General features: G+C 35.7%; 1 protein-coding gene across 4 annotated transcripts in view; it reads right to left on the bottom strand.

Moving 5' to 3' along the window:
- Positions 1 to 12,785, bottom strand: part of OPCML (opioid binding protein/cell adhesion molecule like) — a 701,341-nt gene that overhangs the window by 273,174 nt on the left and 415,382 nt on the right. The gene's annotated exons all lie outside the window — the stretch shown is intronic.

Below are 12,785 nucleotides of genomic sequence, written 5' to 3'. Positions count from 1 at the left end.
GATAGTGGAGTGATTTGTCATTTCCTTCTCCAGCTCATTTTACAGATGAGGAAACTGAGGCAAACAGGATTAAATAAATTGCCCATGGTCACACAACTAGTAAGTGACTGAGGTTAGATTTGAATTCAGGAAGATGAGTCTTCTTGACTCCAGGCCTGACACTATCCACTGTGCCACCTAACTATCTTGATCAATGGTAATAGCCTTCAAGTAGTTGAAGGGTTGTAATTTGAAAAAGGGATTATAGGGGAAAATTAAAATTAATGAGTTAAAGTTACCAGTGTGGAAGGTTTCTGCTCATTATAAGTGGGAGAGGAGGCTTCTTAAGAATTAGAGCTATCCAAAACTAGACTGTCTAGGTCTGTCTAAAAGTATAGTAGATTGTCTATTACTAAAGGTCTGTAAATGGAGACTGGATGACCACATAGGTACGTTGCTAATGGGTACATAATTTGGGTAGGGGCTCAATTTGATTTCACTTGAGATATATTCAAACTCTTAGGTGCTATAAATCTACGACTATGTATACAAACCCATATTAGCAAAACAGGCTGCTTCTGCCTAAAGGTCTTTAGTCCCCAGATTTCTGCATCATAGCAGTAGCTTTTAAGTTAGGCCTGCCCACCTACACATTTCTAGGGTATCTTGTAGTGATATACTATATCCGGCCATTCCAGATTTTCTCGTTAAAACAGTGTATGTAATAAAATGAAAATAACGATGTTACACCTACTGTGTAACCACCTGTCAGTAAATTTATGAACAATTAGAAAATGAAAGTACTTTCTAGGGAGCAATTTGTGAGAGCTGTAAAACGTTTTTTTTTTTTTTTTTTTTTCAGAAATATAATGGGATAACAACTTTTTTTTTTCCCTCTCTCTAAAAACAGCCTTAGTAGTAATTAATCAGCTTTGTTTTGTTGTTGTTGTTTTTAATGTTTCAATTCTTCAATATGCAACAGATAAGCATAACTGTGGGGAACGGAGGAGTCATTTAAAACTTGCAAGTGAAGCTTAGCAAGGGGGATGCTCCATGTTGCAAATGTATTCATTCCCCTTAGTATCCTTGACTTTATAGACACTGCCTTTGGGGTTTTTCCATTTAGTCATGGATGCCAACTTTTTCTCTTGAGGATGAGATATAAAGTGTAAGAGATCTACTGAGATATTATCAGTGTCTTCTTCCCACCCCTGCCCTTCACCTTATCTGTGAACATGGATTCTTCATCTTTTTGACTTTTGACATTAACCTAAACCTTTTAACATTAGCAGCAGAAATTTTTACTTATCTAACCAATGTAGTTGTTGTTGTTGTTTTAATATATAATGATCAGTTATCTATATCAGAAGACAAAAGGAGGGCCTGGACACGAAATTTGACCTACTCATATTGCACATTCACATCTAGCCTGGGGGTCAGAGAAAAAGTCCTTCTGTTTGGCAGAACTAGTATCAGTGGTTGTCAAGAAGTTGAAGATATGTATTTTTTTAAATTAACATATGAATTTCAAAGCACCTAGGGTTTATTCCAAATGTGAGTTTTTATTATTCAGTGAAAATGCCAAGCTTGATCAGGACTCCATCTCAAGTACCCAAATTCTAGAGGGGAGGGGGGAAGGGATGGAGGGAGGGACAGACATAAGAGACAGAGTAAGATTAGTACTGCACAACTAACCAGCACATCTACCAAGTCCAACATTATTTGTAGTATTCTATACCCATAATCCTGATTTTCATGTCTCTTCTTTAGAGTGAAACTTGGTCCTTATAATTTCAAACCATTGAGTTCAGGGTTTTTGTTATTATTGTCGTTTCTTCTATTGTATTGTTGAAGTCAATGGGTATAGTATATTATTTCCGAGGAAACTTCTAAGGAAGAGATTAATTCTCTTCCAAGTCATGTTTCTGTTCCATTTAGGAGCATATGTTGGTTACCTGAAGCCCTGACTACTGTTTACTAGAGGACACTGAGTTAGTATCAGGCTTGTTGGTGCTGGTTTAGGGATAGCAGTCCTAGCCGTAGGTGATCTTGAAAGAAATAGGCTTCTAGAAAGTCTGCTTTTTTTTAAAGGAGCCTGTTGGTTTCCCTTCCCTCTGCTACTCCCCCCATCCTCTTCTTTTCAATTTTTTTTTATTTTTATTTTTCATTTTGAGTCTTTCTTCCCTTTGTGCTTTTTGCTTCTTCAATGCCTCTTTTTCACTTGGTTGCAGCTTCTCTCTCTTCTTTTGATGTTTGCCTCTTTTGTACATGGCCTTCTTTCTTCTGTTGTCTTTGTTGTTTGACTCTTTTTCTTCATTGATGCCTTTCTCTCTATTCATTGTTATTCTCCCTGGGTTTTTCTCTTGTCACTCCCTGGACTTGAATTTTGATCTTTGCTGCTGGCCTTCTGCATTGTCATCGTTCTGTGTTTTCTCTGTGAGTCTCTTTTTGCTATTCTTTTTTTTTTCTCTCTGTGGAAAAAAAAAATGGCTTTTTTCTCTTCGTTATTTTCTCCTTGGTGGGGGGGGGTTGGTGTTTTTGTCCAAGTGTTCATTCTTCCTTTGATATTTTATGGCTTGAATTACAGCAGTTTGAGGGCTAGAGGTGTAATGAGCCTATTGACTTTTCTTTTACTAGCAGACGCACATGTAAGCCAGTCATTTTCCAGGGATGTCTGCAAATTTCATGGAGGGCAAAATTTGATCATTTCTGCCGGCCAGAGCAGGTATCTCTGTCAGAACTGCAGAGCTGTGAATTTTTTTTTTTTTTTTTGCAGTTAATCCATATATTTTCATAGTGACATGGCTGTTTTCTATCTCCGTTGCTATACTGGGATTTTTGCCTATTTTATAAGAGAAATTCATGCCTTCAAAAATTCACTTTTCAGATACTTTACTCCTTAATATTTAAGCTACATTATATAAAGAATCGGCAGTTCATTGAGTGCCTAGAGGGATTATATCATTAGCTAATTGATGGCATAGGGCATTTAGACCAATGTTCACCAAATATGAATTAAAAGCCAGATAAAATAGAAACCCTAGTGTAAGAGGGAGGATTTAAAATTATAAATATCGGTGAGACTTGGTGGGATGAGACTCATGACCAGAAGAGGAATCTGGAAATACATACCTTATTAGAAAGAACCAGGAGAGGCACAATTAGGAAATAAAGTGGGGGGGTAGTATTACATATTAAGAAAATACATGTATATGAGGAAACTCAGGAGTCATTGGAAGGGAGTACATGGTCAAGAGTATCAACCAAAGTAGAAAGAATATTTTAAATATAAACTATAGACCTCTTGGACAGAAAAATGATACTGATAAAAAAGTTCAAGAAAATAGATCGTAAGCCTGGGAGATGCATGATGGCATCATGATAGGGAATTTGTATATACACAATTGTGGGAATTCGCTTTCTCCTTCTCTGCCCCTTTCCTCTTCTCCCTTTCTTCTTTCTCTCTACCTCCTTCTCCCCCTCCCTCCTTTTCCCACACAAACACGCAAAGGAACTACATTTAATTTTTTTTTTTTTTTTACTTCATGATCATTTAATTCTTCAGAACATAGAGGAGAAAACAGTTTGGTACAGATTAGTTTTAGGTCAACATCTTACACCATTTATCTCAATAAGTTTAAAATGGATAAAACATGAATATTAAAGGTCATATCATTTAAAAATAGAATAAGATCAGGAACTTTTCGCAACTTTGACCATGAGGAAAATTCTTATGCAAACAGTAGAAAGAGGTGATAAATAGATAACTTGAGTACATAACATAGGAAAAAAAATTGCACGTTAAAATCAAAGAAAACAGAATTAAAAGAGAAACAGTAAACTGGGAAAGATTTGAGTCAAATATGGATAAAAGCATTCAAAGTATTCAAACCATTCAAAACATACACAGAAATGATAAGTAAATACCACTAAGAGCCATTCCTCAATAAATAGGTGATCAGAGGTATGAACAAAGCTTTCAAAAGAGGAATCACAAACAATAAATAAACACCAAAAAACATACTGTCAACCACTAAGAGCATGAAACAATTCTAAGGTTTCACTCTACACAATGCAAATTGGAAAAAGATGAGAAAATATTGGAATCTCCGGTGTTGTTGTCACCGTAGAAAATAGCCACATTAAAGATGATAAGAGTTGTGAAGTCATCAAATCATTCTTGTTTTCAATTGGAAATTCTGCCCCCAAAGTAACTAATCTATCAGTACTGTTTAACCCAGCTATTCCACTTCTGAGCATATTCCCCAAGGAAGTCAAAGATAGGAACAAAATTCCAATATAGACCAATAAATTCATAGCAACACATAGCAGTAAAGAACTAGAAATAAACTGGTGGTCCATAGACTGGGGAATGGCTAAAAAACCTATTGTATATAATTGTAGTGAAATATTATGCAGGGAAAAAAAACTAACTGATAACAGGAAATTCAGAAAAACATGGGAAGATTTATATGAATGCATATAAAACAAAATAAGTATAAGCAAGTAAATCAAACAGTAAGCATTTATTAAATACTTACTGTATGCCAGGCACCGTGCTAAACTCTAGGTTTACAAAGAAAGAGAAAGGAGCTTATATTCTAATAAGAGTGACAACATGCTAACAACTATGTAAATATAAAATATATCCAGTATAGAAAAAGGGTAATCTCAGGGAAGGCACCAGCAGTGGCATACCAGGAAAGGCCTCTTACAGAAGGTGGAATTTGAGCTTAAGGAAGTCAGGGTATCCAGATGGTAGACATGATAAGGAAAGGCATCTAGGGATGGGGAAAAGCCACTAAAAAAGCACAAAGTTCGGAGAGTATGTAAGGGGACAGTAGTAAAGCATAAAAAAACTGGAAAGGTAGGAAGGGATCAAGCTGTGGAGAATTTTGAAGGTCAATCAGAGTATTTTTTTATTTAATGTTATAGGTAATAGAGACTACTGGAGTTTATTGAGTAGGTTAGTGACACTGTCAAACCTGTGCTTTAGGAAGATCGCTTTGGCAAGTGAGTGGAAGATGGATTGGTACAGTGAAAACCTGAAAAGAGTAGAGTAGCCAGAAGGCTATTGTAGTAGTAGTCCAGACTTGAGGTGATGAAATGTAGCAGCATGCATTAGTCTGCACCAGATATTTGTGTGAGTAAAGAAAGGTACATATATATATATATATATAAGATATGTTGTGAAGGTTTAAAAAAAAAAGCAAGATTTTTGTATATGGGGTCAGTGAAAATAAAGAGTCATGAAGAACATCCAGGTTGTGAGCCAGCATGACCAGGAGAATGGCAGTTCCCTTTATGGTAATAAAAAGGTTGGATAGGGAGGAGGGGTGAGGTTTGGGCAAGGATAATAATTTTTATTTTGGATATGTAGAGTTTGAGATGTCTATAGGGTATTCATTCAGCATTATCCAATAGACAGCAAAATTTGCAGTTTAGGAAAGAGGCTATAGCTAGATACGTAAATACAAAAATAATCCAGGTAGGGATGATCATTGAATCCGTTAGAGCTGAAGTTACTGTTCTGTTACTTTAACAAGTGAGAGAATATAGAGGGAGAAGAGAAGAGGGGCCAGGACGGCTTTAGTCAATTGACAAGACCAGCCTGAACATAGAGTTATGTAGAAGTTATGTTTACCTGAGAAGAAATGGTTAAACATATAAGAACAGAACCATGAAAGAACATTGCCATAAAAGTCTAGAGAGGAGAAAGTATATGGGAAAAGAGGGAGGAAGGAGGAGTTTCAGTTAAAGATTGAAGTCTAAAACTAAACTACAGAAGAATTAGAAACAAGTGAGAGGAGAGAGAGGAGAGACACCAATTATAAATGGCTTACTCAAGGAATGTAGCCACAGAATGGAGGCACCATATGGGATAATAAATAGTGGGGAAAACAGTATGTGCAATGAATCAACTATGAAGATACATGAAAAGATCACTAAAAGAAAACTGAATAATGTTGAATTGAAAAACCAGTTAAGGTCCCATAGAAACAGATAATGAAATATGTCACCATTGTAGCAGAGAGGTAGAAGACTACTAGGACAGAATATTGTATAAATTTCAAGATATAGTCTTTGTATTAAATATTTTTGTTTATTTATTTTTGTCAAAAGGGAAAGTTCAATCTGGGGCTGGGGTGGAGAGATTGTGATATAAAGGCACAATGCATCAATAAAGTACATTAAAAACAGCATATGAATCAGCAAGAAGAAATTCTATTTTGAATTTAATTTTTTGCCAAAAAAGAGGAATTAGTTGGTTGAGGAAAAATTATGGGAGCCTTGAGGGGAATTTACAAATTCATATTAGAATTTATATCAAAGAAGGAAAGGAAAAAAAATAGAAATAGCCTAACATACACCCATGATCTTAGGTAAGTAGATTTCATTGTGTTCATAGAAAAGAAAGGTAGAAGAGATCAACTTCCAGGAACCAAGATAGCAGAGTAAAGTAAATCGCTGTAGCTCTCCAATACTCACCTACAAATGACCATAGAGTAGAGCCCTGAACAAATCCTGGAACATCAGAACTATCAAAGGAATGGGATGAAAAAATCTTTTGGCCCAAGAAACTTGGAGGATTGGCAGGAAAGGTCTGTGTCACTCAGGTGAAAGGGGAACACAGTCCAAAACGAGAAGCAGCCCAGCAAACCAGCGGGAGATTCTGAGCCCCAGTGTGGTGGAGCAGGCAAACAACACAAGGACCCCCCCCCCCCCATATGTCTTAGCATAGCCAGAGAAACTGGCAGACTCTGGCTCCAAGAACCACCATTTGCTTCTATGTAGCCCTGGGCAAACAGGCATCTTCCGGCAGCCAGACCTCCACATACTGTAGCATAGCCCCAGGGGAACAGGTAGATGCCAATCCTAGGGGTGCCTAAGCAAACAGGCAGCCACCAGCTCCACTTTAGCATAGCCCTGGGCAAATAGGCACTGAAGCCAGACCACCATGTGCTTCAGTATAGCCATGGGGAAATGCAGAAACATCTCACTGGACCTTACCACACACCAGACACTACCACTAGGACCCTAGCTTAGCACCAGTAAGCTGCTAGAATCCTCCAGCCTCCAGCAGCGACAGCTAACCCCCATCCCACCCCCTCAATGCAGCACCAGACCCGAGGGTCCCCCATGGGCCTCAGGACAACATCAGTGCAGCACCAGGTAAACAGCCAGGGCCTTCAGCCCCTGGCACAAAAAGTCTGATACAGTGTCCCTTCCATCTTAGGAGCAGAGCTTAAATTAAAAAAAAAAAAAAAGAAAGAAAGGAAAAAAGCCTTTGTGTGTGTGTGTGTGTGTGTGTGTGTGTGTATAATATATATATATATATATATATATATATATGATGAGCAAAAAAAACCAACAAAAAATAATCTGACCATAGAAAATTATTATGGTGACAGGGAAGACCATGACACAAACTCAGAAGAAAATAACAGTGTCAAAACACCTGTGGTCAAAACTCCAAAGCAAAATGGTCTCAAGCCCAGAAAGAATTCATGGAAGAACTCAAAAAGGAGCTTAAAAATCATATAAGAGAGGTAGAAGAAAAATTGGGAAAAGAAATGAGAGTGATGCAAGAAAATTATGGAAAAAAGACTCAACACCTTGGAAAACTGTTTAAAAAGTAGAACTGGACAAATGGGAAAAGAGATACAAAAATCCACTGAAGAAAATTATTCCTTAAAGAGTACAATTAGCCAAATGTAAAAGAAGTACAGTACATAAGCTAATTGAGGAAAATAACACCTTAAAAGTTAGAACTGGGCTGGTGGAAGCTAATGACTCTGAGATGTCATGAATCAATCAAACAAATTCAAAAGAATGAAAAAAAAGATAGAAGAAAATGTAAAATACCTCATGGGAAAAACAACTGAAAAATCGATCCAGAGGAAACAATATCTAAATCATACTTGAAAGCCATAATCAAAAGATGAAACTGGACAACATCTTTCAAGTAATTATCAAAGAAAACTGCCCTGATGTCCTGGAACCAGAGGGTAAAATAGGCATTGAGAGAATCCACCAGTCACCTCAGGAAAGAGATCTCAAAATAAAAACCCCAAGTAACATTATAGTCAAATTTCAGAGCTATCAGATCAAGGAGATAATACAAGTGTCGACAAAGAAACAATTCAAATATTGGGGACTCACAATAAGAATCAAACAGAACTTGACAGCTGCAACATTGAGGGATCAGAGGTCATGGAACATGATATTCTGGAAGGCAAAGGATCTAGGACTACAACCAAGAATCACCTACTTGACAAAATTAAGCATAATAATAAGCATAATAATAATAAAAATTAAGCATAAGCATAAATTAAGCAAGGGAAAAAACGTCATTCAATGAAATAGAAGGATTTCAAACCTTCTTAAGGAGAAGACCAGAACTACACCAAAAATTTTACCTCCAATATCAAGGCCCAAGAGAAGCATAAACAAGTAAAAAGGGAAAAGAAAATCTAAGGGATTCAATAGGGCTAAACTGTTTACATCCCTACGTGGGAAGATGATATTTATGACTTGTAAAAATTGTATCACTAACAGTACAGATAGAAGAAATGTACACAGACAGAGGACATGGGTATAAGGTGAATTTGAGGGAATGACATAAAAATTAAGGGATGAGAAAGAGGAGTACAATGGGTGCAGAAGGAAGGGAGTGGTAGAATGGGGTAAATTATCTCACATGAAGAGACGAGAAAGACCTATCACAGTGAAGGAAACGATGGGAGGGTGGACAGTGGGCATCACTTGAACCTTACTCTCTTAAGTATCAGATCAAAGAAGGAATAATATGCACAATCAGTTGAATATAGAAATCTATCTTACCTGATGGGGAAGTAGGAAGGGAAGAGATTAAGTAAAAGGGGAGGGGTGCGGATTGACAGAAGGGAGAGCAGATCAGGGGAGGAGAGGACAAACAGGAGGAAGAATAGGATGGAGGGAAATACACAGGTAGTAATCGTAACTGTGAATATGAATGGAATGATCTCTCCCAAAAAACAGAAATTGAGAGCAGAGAGGATGAATATAGGACCAGAATCCTATAATATGTTGCTTAGAAGAAACACACTTGATGCACAGAGACACACAGTAAAGGTAAGGGGCTGGAGCAGAATCTATTATGCTTAAGCTGAAGTTAAAAAAAAAAGCAGGCCTAACAATTCTGATCTTAGACAAAGTAAAAGTAAGACGAGACCTAATTAAAAGAGTAAGGAAGGAAACTACATCTTCTAGCTAAAAGATACCATAGACAATGAAGCAATCAAATTAAAAGAGCAAAGAATAGTTTACCTGTCAGATCTGTGGGCAGCAAAATTATTCAAAGCCAAACAGGAGATAGAGAGCATTACAAAATGTAGAAGAGATAATTTTGATCATATTAAAATGAAAAGCTTTTGTACAAACAAAACCAATGCAACCAAGATTAGAAGGAAAGTAGAAATCAGGGAAACAATCTTTACCAAAAGTATCTTTGATAAAGGCCTCATATCTCAAATATATAGAGAACTGAGTTAAATTTATGAAAATGCAAGCCATTCCCCAGTTGATAAATGGTCAAAGGATATGAATAGGCAGTTTCCAAATGAAGAAATCAAAACTATCTATAGGCATATGAAGAAGTGCTCTAAATCACATTTGATTAGAGAAATGCAAATTAAAACAACTCTGAAATACCATCTCACATCTATCAGATTGGCTAATATGACAAAAAAGGAAAGTAATAAATGTTGGAGAAGATGGGAAAATTGGGACACTGATATATTGTTGGTAGAGTTAAAAACTGATCCGACCACTCTGGAAAATAATTTGGAACTATGCCTAAAGGGCAACCAAACTGTGCATACCCTTTGCACAGCAGTACCACTACTAGGTCTGTATCTTAAAAAGATCATAAAAAAGGGAAAAGGACCTGCATGTGCAAAAATATTTATAGCAGCCCTATTTGTGGTGGCAAAGTATTGGAAATTGAGGGAATGCCCATCAATTGGGAATGGCTGAACAAGCTGTGGTATATGAACATAATGTTATACTATTGTGCAATAAGAAATGATGTGCAGACAGATTTCAGAAAAACCTGGAAAGACTTGTGAGTCAAAGTGAAATGAGCAGAACCAGGAAAACATTGTACACAGTATCAGCAACATCCTGTGATGATTGACTATGAATGACTCAGCTCTTCTCAGCAACACAATGATCTTAGACAAGTAAAAGGACTCACAAAGGAAAATGCCATCCAGATAAAGAACTGATGGACTCTGAATGCAGATTGAAGCATATTTTTTTCCACTAGCTTTATTCCTTTTCATGTTTTTTTTTCTTTTGAACTATTTTTTCTTTTACTACTGTCACAAATATGAAAATGTTTTACATGATAGCACATGTATAAACTATATCAAACTGCCTTACCATTTTCAGAAGTGGGGAGGGATGGAGAAAATTTGAAACTCAAAATCTTGTAAAAATGAATGCTAAAAATTTTCTTGATATATAATTGGGGAAAATACTATTTAAAGCAAAAAATAAAATCAAATAGATAATTTAAGAAAAAAATAAAAGAAAGGTAGGATTCTATCAACAAAAATTATACAAGTGAATTCAGACCAGGAGTTATGGGAAGCTCTTAAGAATGAAAATTTAAAGACATAAAGAGAAACAGTTGTCATGAGGAGCAAACAGGGATTGCTGTTTAAAGATGTTGGTGTGGATGCATAGGAAACTCACAAGCCAGTTTTGATTAACAACAAAAAATGGGCAAAAGATGGGAAACAAAATTAAGTAATAGAGGGTGGATACAAAAGCATGACACAGTCCTGTGCATAGTGTGAGAAGTGATAAAGCTCAAAATGAGATGAGGCTGGTGAGAAAAGCCAAAAACAGCAAAAAGGGCGTTTTATAAGCTTCATTGGAGAAATAAGGAGAATCAAAGAAAGAACAAGACCATTACCATTACTTGTTATGGATAGGATAATAGTAAAAAATAATGGAGAAAACTTGGAGATGCTCAATGTGTATTTAGTTTCTTTCTCTGCCAGTAGATACGATGTTTTAACTAGAAAGAACAGGGTAAAAATAATTACTCGGGATTTGAGACACAACTTAAGTAAGGAAATAGTAAGAATATCTATATGCTGTGGGTTGCCTGGTCCAGGAAAATTATCAGTAGGCATTGAAGGAATGAACTTCTGGTTGCCCAGCAGTTTTCATGGGTCTTTAAAATTGTGGAAATGCATGGATTTGTTTTGCTTGAATGTGCTTATTTGTTATAAGGGAGGAAGCTTTTATTTTGTATGTATGCATATGTGTGAGGAGGATCACTGGAAACTATCAGTGATATTTAAAAAAAATAGTGTCAATAAAACTTTTCTTAAGGTAGGGATTTTAACCTTTATGTATCATAGACATCCTGACAGTCTGATTAAACCTGTAGTCTGTGTCTCAGAATAATGTTTTTATATACAAAAAATAAGATCTGAAGAGTTACAAAGGAAACAAATAATTCTGAATATACAGTATCCCAGGTGAAGAACTTCTTACTTAAGGAAGAGCATTTAAAGAACTATATTTTTAAAAAGAACAAGAGAACATAGAAAACGATAAAGATTTTGTAGAGCTAAAGAATAAAAACAACAACAAACTAGATAGGTTAAAAAAAAGGAATAGAAGAGTTTAATTAAATTATAAACTATAAACTACAGGCCAGTGAGTTAGACTTGGGTAAATGTTAAAATTCTCCCAGATATTTTAAGTCAAAGTTGGTGAATATTTCAAAACCAAAGTGGTAATCACAGAGCACAATTATGTCTTCATCAAGAGTAAGTCATTAATTTTATTAATTTTAATTTATTTTCTTTTTTGACACAATTATTAAACAAGCAGTTCAGAAGAAAATTTTGATATAGTTTTAATATTAAATTATTAATTAAAATATTGTTTATCAAATTAATTGAATACATAAATTAATAATTAATGATAATATATTTTAATATAAAATTCTTTAAATTTTTATAAAACTTTTAACAAAAACACTCATGCTAATTTTGTGGAAAAGTTGGATAAATATGGCTTAGATGACACTTCTAATGGTTTATTTGCTATCTACTCCAAAAGAAGCCTCTACTAACATACACTAGGATCTACCCTTATCATTGTACTTTTGAACATTTTCATCAGTGACTTGTATAAAGGCATATTTATGCTTTTAAAATTACAAATGATCTTGTAAGAGTTGAGAGGGACAGCTGATACACTGAATGATAGAGGCAAGTTTTAAAAATAACTCGGCAGACTCAATTAGGTGGTGGCAAATTATGACTCGAGAGCCAACACCAAAAATGTAAAAACCAGTCTTAGCTTTTGGGCCATACAAAAATGATTAATGGACTGGATTTGGCCAGTGGACTATATTTTGCCAAGCCTGGAGCAGAGCATCAGTACAAATACAATATGAAAAATTTTTATAGAGATAAATGGGTGTCTTACACATGGATTCAGTAAATCAGCTTCACAATTACAATTCAGGAGGAGAATGACTAAATAACATTTTAATTGTAAATATCTATAGGTTTTATTGGATTGTAAGTTCAATGACAGTGACTAGGATACCCTGGCAACTAAAAAAAGCTCATTCAGTATTAGGTTATATAACAAAAAGCAGAGTGCCCAGAACAACAACAACAAAATGATAGTCTCACTTAACTCCACTCTGATTGGATAACATATAAAGGAATGGCATTTTGGTAGGGCATTGATAAAATAGAGATTATCCAGAGAAGGGTAACCAGAAGGTA

The sequence above is a fragment of the Vombatus ursinus genome, unplaced genomic scaffold (genome assembly GCF_900497805.2).
Source record: "Vombatus ursinus unplaced genomic scaffold, bare-nosed wombat genome assembly UNPS02014813.1, whole genome shotgun sequence".
In the NCBI taxonomy this organism is placed as follows: Eukaryota; Metazoa; Chordata; class Mammalia; order Diprotodontia; family Vombatidae; genus Vombatus; species Vombatus ursinus.
Note: the sequence above shows the minus strand (reverse complement) of the source record. Positions and strands in the feature narration are given on the sequence as shown.